Genomic DNA, 9,277 nt, shown 5'->3' with positions numbered 1-9,277 from the left:
ATTGCGTCTCTTTCTTGCTTTTGAAGATCCTATGGAGTGCTTGAGCTCCTCAATGTCTCTTCCTTGTCTTTGTTGCTCCTCCCTCATGATTCTTTGATCTTCTCTAATCTCATGAAGGATGATGGAGTGTTCTTGATGCTCCACCCTTAGTTGTCCCATGTTGGAACTCAACTCTCCTAGGGAGGTGTGTAGTTGCTCCCAATAGTTTTGTGGAGGAAAATTCATCCCTTGAGGAATTTCAGGGATTTCATGATGAGTGGGATCTCTTGTGTACTCCATCCTTTTCTTGGTGATGGGCTTGTTGGTGCGCGAAATTGTGAACTATACTTTTTCACAACTCTCATAATCCCCGGTAATGGCTCCAAGAACTTGGTGGCTCAATACCATGGCATTACACAACTTCGCACAACTAACCAGCAAGTGCACTGGGTCGTCCAAGTAATAAACCTTACGTGAGTAAGGGTCGATCCCACGGAGATTGTTAGTATTGAAGCAAGCTATGGTCATCTTGTAAATCTTAGTCAGGCAAACTCAAATGGTAATGATGGTGATAAACGAAAATAACATAAAGGTAAAGATAGAGATACTTATGTAATTCATTGGTAGGAACTTCAGATAAGCGTATGAAGATGCCTTCCCTTCCGTCTCTCTGCTTTCCTACTGCCTTCATCCAATCCTTCTTCCTCCTTTCCATGGCAAACTCGTGTAGGGTCTCACTGTTGTCAGCAGCTACCTCCCATCCTCGCAGTGAAAGCTAATGCACACACTCTGTCACAGTGCTGCCAATCACCGGTGTGGTTCCCTCCCCTACTGGAATAGAATCCAGTGATTCTTTTGCGTCTGTCACTAACGCCCAGTAAGTTACAGGTTTGAAGCACGTCACAGTCATTCAGTCATTGAATCCTACTCAGAATACCACAGACAAGGTTAGACCTTCCGGATTCTCTTGAATGCCGCCATCAGTTCTTGCCTATACCACGAAGACTCTGATCTCACGGAATGGTTGGCTCGTTTGTCAGGCGAGCACTCGGTTGTCAGGCGATCAACCATGCATCGTGCAATCAGGAATCCAAGAGATATTCACTAGAGCCTCGAATGCTAGTAGAACAAGAGTGGTTGTCAGTCACTTTGTTCATGAGTGAGAATGGTGATGGGCGTCAATCATCACCTTCATCAAGTTGAAGAACAAGTGATATCTTGGATAAAGAACAAGCGGTATTGAATGGAAGAAACAATAGTAATTGCATTAATACTCGAGGTACAGCAGAGCTCCACACCTTAATCTATGGTGTGTAGAAACTCCACCGTTGAAAATACATAAGCATAAGGTCTAGGCATGGCCGAATGGCCAGCCTCCCAAGGATCTAAGATAGCATACAATGAATATAGCTACCAAAGTCTACTTAAGATCTAAAGTGATCAAAAGCTCTCTAATACAATAGTAAAAGGTTCTACTTATAAGAAACTAGTAGCCTAAGGTGTACAGAAATGAGTAAATGACATAAAAATCCTCTTCCGGGCCCACTTGGTGTGTGCTTGGGCTGAGCAATGAAGCAAATTTCGTGTAGAGACTCTTCTTGGAGTTAAACGCCAGCTTTGGTGCCAGTTTGGGCGTTTAACTCCCATTTGGGTGCCAGTTCCAGCGTTTAACGCTGGGATTTCTTGAGGTGACTTTGAACGCCGGTTTGGGCCATCAAATCTTGGGCAAAGTATGGACTATCATATATTGCTGGAAAGCCCAGGATGTCTACTTTCCAACGCCGTTGAGAGCGCGCCAATTGGGCTTCTGTAGCTCCAGAAAATCCGCTTCGAGTGCAGGGAGGTCAGAATCCAACAGCATCTGCAGTCCTTTTTGGTCTCTGAATCAGATTTTTGCTCAGGTCCCTCAATTTCAGCCAGAAAATACCTGAAATCACAGAAAAACACACAAACTCATATTAAAGTCCAGAAAAGTGAATTCTAACTAAAAACTAATAAAAATATACTAAAAACTAACTAGATTATATCAAAAACATACTAAAAACAATGCCAAAAAGTATACAAATTATCCGCTCATCACAACACCAAACTTAAATTGTTGCTTGTCCCCAAGCAACTGAAAATCAAATAAGACAAAAAAGAAGAGAATATGCAATGAATTCCAAAAACATCTGTGAAGATCAGTATTAATTAGATGAGCGGGGTTTTTAACTTTTTGCCCCTGAACAGTTTTGGCATCTCAATCTATCCTTTGAAATTCAGAATGATTGGCTTCTTTAGGAACTCAGAGTCCAGATAGTGCTAATGATTCTCTTAGTAAGATATGATGATTCTTGAACATAGCTATTTATTGAGTCTTGGCTGTGGCCCAAAGCACTCTGTCTTCCAGTATTACCACCGGATACATAAATGCCACAGACACATAATTGGGTGAACCTTTTCAGATTGTGACTCAGCTTTGCTAAAGTCCCCAATTAGAGGTGTCCAGGGTTCTTAAGCACACTCTTATTTGCCTTGGATCACAACTCTTATTTCTCTAAAATATTTTTTTTTTCTTTTCCTTTTTTCCTCTTTTTTTTTCGGTTTTTTTTTTTGAAAATGCTTTTTCTTGCTTCAAGAATCATTTTATTGATTTTTCAGATCCTCAGTAACATGTCTCTTTTTTCATCATTCTTTCAAGAGCCAACATTCATGAACCACAAATTCAAGATACATATGCACTGTTTAAGCATACATTCAGAGAACAAAGGTATCACCACCACATCAAAATAATTAAACTATTATAAAATTCAAAATTCATGCAATTCTTCCTTTTTCAATTAAGCACATTTTTATTTAAGAAAGGTGATGGATTCATAGGACATTCATAACTTTAAGGCATAGACACTAAGACACTAATGATCATAAGACACAAACATGGATAAACATAAGCATAAAATTCGAAAAACAGAAGAACAAATAACAAGGAAATCAAAGAACGGGTCCACCTTAGTGATGGCAGCTCTTTCTTGCTCTTGAAGATCCTATGGAGTGCTTGAGCTCCTCAATGTCTCTTCCTTGTCTTTGTTGCTCCTCCCTCATGATTCTTTGATCTTCTCTAATCTCATGAAGGATGATGGAGTGTTCTTGGTGCTCCACCCTTAATTGTCCCATATTGGAACTCAACTCTCCTAGGGAGGTGTTTAGTTGCTCCCAATAGTTTTGTGGAGGAAAGTTCATCCCTTGAGGAATCTCAGGGATCTCATGATGAGTGGGATCTCTTGTGTACTCCATCCTTTTCTTGGTGATGGGTTTGTCCTCATCAATGGGGATGTCTCCCTCTATGTCAACTCCAACTGAATAACAGAGGTGACAAATGAGATGAGGGAAGGCTAACCTTGCCAAGGTGGAGGTCTTGTCCGCCACTTTATAGAGTTCTTGGGCTATAACCTCATGAACTTCTATTTCTTCTCCAATCATGATGCCATGGATCATGATGGCCCGGTCTAGGGTAAATTCGGACCGGTTGCTAGTGGGAATGATTGAGCGTTGTATGAACTCTAACCATCCTCTAGCCACCGGCTTGAGGTCATGCCTTCTCAATTGGACCGGCTTTCCTCTTGAATCTTGCTTCCATTGTGCGCCCTCTTCACATATGACTGTGAGGACTTGGTCCAACCTTTGATCAAAGTTGACCCTTCTAGTGTAAGGATGCTCATCTCCTTGCATCATAGGCAAGTTGAACGCCACCCTCACACTCTCCGGACTAAAATCCAAGTATTTCCCCCGAACCATAGTAAGATAATTCTTTGGATTCGGGTTCACACTTTGGTCATGGTTCTTGGTGATCCATGCATTGGCATAGAATTCTTGAACCATCAAGATTCCGACTTGTTGAATGGGGTTGCTAAGAACTTCCCAACCTCTTCTTCGGATCTCATGGCGGATCTCCGGATATTCACCCTTTTTGAGTGAAAAGGGGACCTCGGGGATCACCTTCTTCAAGGCCACAACTTCATAGAAATGGTCTTGATGCACCCTTGAGAGGAATCTATCCATCTCCCATGACTCGGAGGTGGAAGCCTTTGCCTTCCCTTTCCTCTTTTTAGAGGTTTCTCCGGCCTTGGATGCCATAATGGTTATGGAAAAACGAAAAAGCAACGCTTTTACCACACCAAACTTAAAATGTTTGCTCGTCCTCGAGCAAAAGAAGAAATAAGAGAGTAGAAGAAGAAGAAATGAGGAAGAGGGAGATGGTGGTGTATTCGGCCAAAGAGGGGGAGAAGTGGTGTTTAGGTTGTGTGAAAATGAAGGGTTGAAGAGGGGTATATATAGGAGAGAGAGGGTGAATGGTTCGGCCATTATGGGTGGGTTTGGGAGGGAAAGTGGTTTGAATTTGAAGGGTGAGGTTGGTGGGGATTTATGAAGGATGGATGTGAGTGGTGGAGAGATAGATGGGATTTGATAGGTGAAGGGTTTTTTGGGGAAGAGGTGTTGAGGTGATTGGTGAATGGGGGAAGAAGAGAGAGAGTGATGGTAGGGTCGTGTGGGGTCCACAGATCCTGTAGTGTCAAGGAAAAGGCATCCTTGCACCAAATGGCATCAAAATCCACGTTTTGAGCCATTTCTGGCGTTAAACGCCGGGCTGGTGCCCATTCCTGGCGTTTAACGCCAGGTTCTTGCCCTTTATTGGCGTTTAACGCCAGTCTGGTGCCCCTTTCTGGCGTTAAACGCCCAGATGGGTGCCAGACTGGGCGTTAAACGCCCAACTGCTAGGCTGACTGTCGTTTAAACGCCAGCAGCATCTTCCTCCAGGGTGTGCTGTTTTTCTTCCTGTTTTTCATTTTGTTTTTGCTTTTTTCATTGTTCTTGTGACTTCTTATGATCATCAACCTACAAAAAAGATAAAATAACAAAAGAAAATAATTAATTATAAAACATTGGGTTGCCTCCCAACAAGCGCTTCTTTAATGTCATTAGCTTGACAGAGGACTCTCATGGAGCCTCAGAAATGCTTAGAACCGTGTTGGACCCTCCCAACACCAAACTTAGAGTTTGAATGTGGGGGTTCAACACCAAACTTAGAGTTTGGTTGTGGCCTCCCAACACCAAACTTAGAGTTTGACTGTGGGGGCTCTGTTTGGCTCTGTTTTGAGAGAAGCTCTTTATGCTTCCTCTCCATGATGACAGAGGGATATCCTTGGGCTTTAAACACCAAGGATTCTTCATTCACTTGAATGATCAATTCTCCTCTATCAACATCAATCACAGCCTTTGCTGTGGCTAGGAAGGGTCTGCCAAGGATGATGGATTCATCCATGCACTTCCCAGTCTCTAGGACTATGAAATCAGCAGGGATGTAATGGTCTTCAATCTTCACCAAAACATCCTCTACAAGTCCATAAGCTTGTTTTCTTGAGTTGTCTGCCATCTCTAGTGAGATTTTTGCAGCTTGTACCTCAAAGATCCCTAATTTCTCCATTACAGAGAGGGGCATGAGGTTTACACTTGACCCTAAGTCACACAAGGCCTTCTTGAAGGTCATGGTGCCTATGGTACAAGGTATGGAAAACTTCCCAGGATCCTGCCTCTTTTGAGGTAGTTTCTGCTTAGACAAGTCATCCAGTTCTTTGGTGAGCAAAGTGGGTTCATCCTCCCAAGTCTCATTTCCAAATAACTTGTCATTTAGCTTCATGATTGCTCCAAGGTATTTAGCAACTTGCTCTTCAGTGACATATTCATCCTCTTCAGAAGAAGAATACTCATCAGAGCTCATGAATGGCAGAAGTAAGTCTAATGGAATCTCTATGGTCTCATCTTGAGCCTCAGATTCCCAAGGTTCCTCATTGGGGAACTCAGTGGAGGTCAGTGGACGTCCATTGAGGTCTTCCTCAGTGGCGTTCACTGCCTCTTCTTCCTCCCAGAATTCGGCCATATTGAGGGCCTTGCATTCTCCTTTTGGATTTTCTTCAGTATTGCTTGGGAGAGTGCTTGGAGGAAGTTCAGTAATTTTCTTGCTCAGCTGTCCCACTTGTCCTTCCAAATTCCTAATGGAGGACCTAGTTTCAGTCATGAAACTTTGAGTGGTTTTGATTAGATCAGAGACCATGGTTGCTAAGTCAGAGGTACTCTGCTTAGAACTCTCTGTCTGTTGCTGAGAAGATGATGGGAAAGGCTTGCTGTTGCTAAACCTGTTCCTCCCACCATTATTGTTATTGAAACCTTGTTGAGGTCTCTGTTGATCTTTCCATGAAAGATTTGGATGATTCCTCCATGAAGGATTATAGGTGTTTCCATAGGGTTCTCCCATGTAATTCACCTCTTCCATTGAAGGGTTCTCAGGATCATAAGCTTCTTCCTCAGATGAAGCTTCTTTAGTACTGCTTGGTGCATTTTGCATTCCAGACAGACTTTGAGAAATCATATTGACTTGTTGAGTCAATATTTTGTTCTGAGCTAATCTGGCATTCAGAGTGTCAATCTCAAGAACTCCTTTCTTCTGACTAGTCCCATTGTTCACAGGATTTCTTTCAGAAGTGTACATGAATTGGTTATTTGCAACCATTTCAATCAGTTCTTGAGCTTCAGTAGGCGTCTTCTTCAAATGAAGAGATCCTCCAGAAGAGCTATCCAAAGACATCTTGGACAGTTCAGAGAGACCATCATAGAAAATACCTATGATGCTCCATTCAGAAAGCATATCAGTGGGACACTTTCTGATCAATTGTTTGTATCTTTCCCAAGCTTCATAGAGGGATTCTCCTTCCTTCTGTCTGAAGGTTTGGACTTCCACTCTAAGCTTACTCAATTTTTGAGGTGGAAAGAACTTTGCCAAGAAGGCATTGACTAGCTTTTCCCAAGAGTCCAGGCTTTCTTTAGGTTGAGAGTCCAACCATGTTCTAGCCCTGTCTCTTACAGCAAAAGGGAATAGCATCAGTCTATAGACCTCAGGGTCTACCCCATTAGTCTTGACTGTGTCACAGATTTGCAAGAATTCAGCTAAAAACTGATGAGGACCTTCCATTGGAAGTCCATGGAACTTGCAATTCTGTTGCATTAGAGAAACTAATTGAGGCTTAAGCTCAAAGTTGTTTGCTCCAATGGCAGGGATAGAGATGCTTCTCCCATAGAAGTCGGGAGTAGGTGCAGTAAAGTCACCAAGCACCTTCCTTGCATTGTTGGCATTGTTGTTGTTTGCGGCTGCCATTTGTTCTTCTTCCTTGAAGAATTCGTCCAGGTGTTCTAAAGAGAGTTGTGCCTTGGCTTCTCTTAGCTTTCTCTTCAAGGTCCTTTCAGGTTCAGGATCAGCCTCAACAAGAATGCCTTTGTCTTTGCTCCTGCTCATAAGAAAGAGAAGGGAACAAGAAAATGTGGAATCCTCTATGTCACAGTATAGAGATTCCTTTAGGTGTCAGAGAAAAAGAAGAGTAGAAGACAGAAGTGGAAAATTCGAACTTATCAGAGAGAATGGAGTTCGAATTTTGCATTAAAGGATAGTGTTAGTCCATAAACAGAAGGATATGAGAAGGAGGGAAGTGATTTTCGAAAATTAAGTAGAAAATTTGAAAACATTTTTGAAAAACAATACTTAATTTTCGAAAATAAAAATGGAAAAGAAATAAAGTGATTTTTGAAAAATATTTTGAAATTGGAAATCAAAAAGGTTTGATTGAAAGCTTAATTTGAAAAAGATGTGATTAAAAAGATATGATTGATTAAAAAAAAATGTGATTGAGAAGATATGATTTGAAAACATTTTTAAAAGATATGTTTTGAAAACAATTTGAAAAAGATTTGATTTGAAAATTAAAAACTTGACTAACAAGAAAAGATATGATTCAATCATTAAACCTTTCTCAACAGAAAAGGCAGCATACTTGAAATGTTGAATCAAACCATTAATTGATAGTAAGTATCTTTAAAAATAGAATGAAATTGATTTTGAATAAGATTTGATTGAAAATTTGATTTGAAAAAGATTTGATTTTGAAAAGATTTTGAAAACTTAGAAAAAATCTGATTTGAAAACAAAATCTTCCTCCCTTAGCCATCCTGGCGTTAAACGCCCAGAATGGTATACATTCTGGCGTTTAACGCCCAAAATGCTACCTTTTTGGGCGTTAAACGCCCAACCAGGTACCCTGGCTGGCGTTTAAACGCCAGTCTGTCCTTCTTCACTGGGCGTTTTGAACGCCCAGCTTTTTCTGTACAATTCCTCTGCTGTATGTTCTGAATCTTCAATTCCTTGTATAATTGACTTGAAAAGACACAAATTAAAAATATTTTTGGATTTTTAATAATAAGGACAAACCAAAATGCAACAAGAATCAAATAACAATGCATGCAAGACACCAAACTTAGCAGTTTGTATACTATTGACACTAACAAAATGAAAATGCATATGAGACACACAAAACAATCAAGTCAATAGAATTCAAAGACCAGAGCAAGTAAATCATCAAGAACATCTTGAAGATCACCAAAATACATGAATGCATGCAGTTGACACCAAACTTATGATGAGACTCTATACTCAAACAAGAAATATTTTTGGATTTTATGATTTTTAAATTTTTTTTTTCTTTTTTTTTTGTGTTTTTCGAAAATCAATTGGAAAAAGGTATCAAAATTCTTAATGAGAATTCCAGGAATCAGTGCAATGTTAGTCTAAGACTCCGGTCCAGGAGTTAGACATGGCTTCTCAGCCAGCCAAGCTTTCAAAGAAAGCTTCGGTCCAAAACACTAGACATGGCCAGAGGCCAGCCAAGCCTTAGCAATCATTGCTCCAAAAGCAAAATTGATGAAAATCAATAAGCTCTTGTGGTGATAAGTTGAAACCTCGGTCCAATCAGATTAGACATGGCTTCTCAGCCAGCCAGATTTCAACAAATCATCATGAAACTCTAGAACTCATCTTCAAGAATTTCGAAAAAAAATACCTAATCTAAGCAACAAGATGAACCGTCAGTTGTCCAGCCTAAACAATCCCGGCCAATAACACCAAAACTTGATGTTGTTGCCGGATCTTGGCACTGATGTTACCAAAGCTTGCTCAAAACTTGAACAATCCCCGGCAACGGCGCCAAAAACTTGGTGCGCGAAATTGTGAACTATACTTTTTCACAACTCTCATAATCCCCGGTAATGGCTCCAAGAACTTGGTGGCTCAATACCATGGCATTACACAACTTCGCACAACTAACCAGCAAGTGCACTGGGTCGTCCAAGTAATAAACCTTACGTGAGTAAGGGTCGATCCCACGGAGATTGTTAGTATTGAAGCAAGCTATGGTCATCTTGTAAATCTTAGTCAGGCAAA

General features: G+C 40.9%; 1 non-coding gene across 1 annotated transcript; it reads left to right on the top strand.

Annotated features, from left to right (window-relative positions):
- The first annotated feature begins 6,652 nt into the window (after positions 1-6,652).
- On the top strand, positions 6,653-6,760 carry LOC112799017 (small nucleolar RNA R71). Its single transcript, XR_003200607.1, has one exon. It is a non-coding gene; the product is annotated as a small nucleolar RNA R71 (small nucleolar RNA).
- Positions 6,761-9,277: the final 2,517 nt, after the last annotated feature.

The sequence above is a fragment of the Arachis hypogaea genome, chromosome 4 (genome assembly GCF_003086295.3).
Source record: "Arachis hypogaea cultivar Tifrunner chromosome 4, arahy.Tifrunner.gnm2.J5K5, whole genome shotgun sequence".
NCBI lineage: Eukaryota > Viridiplantae > Streptophyta > Magnoliopsida > Fabales > Fabaceae > Arachis > Arachis hypogaea.
The sequence above is the reverse complement of the archived record's forward strand: the minus strand, read 5'-3'. Positions and strand labels throughout refer to the sequence as shown.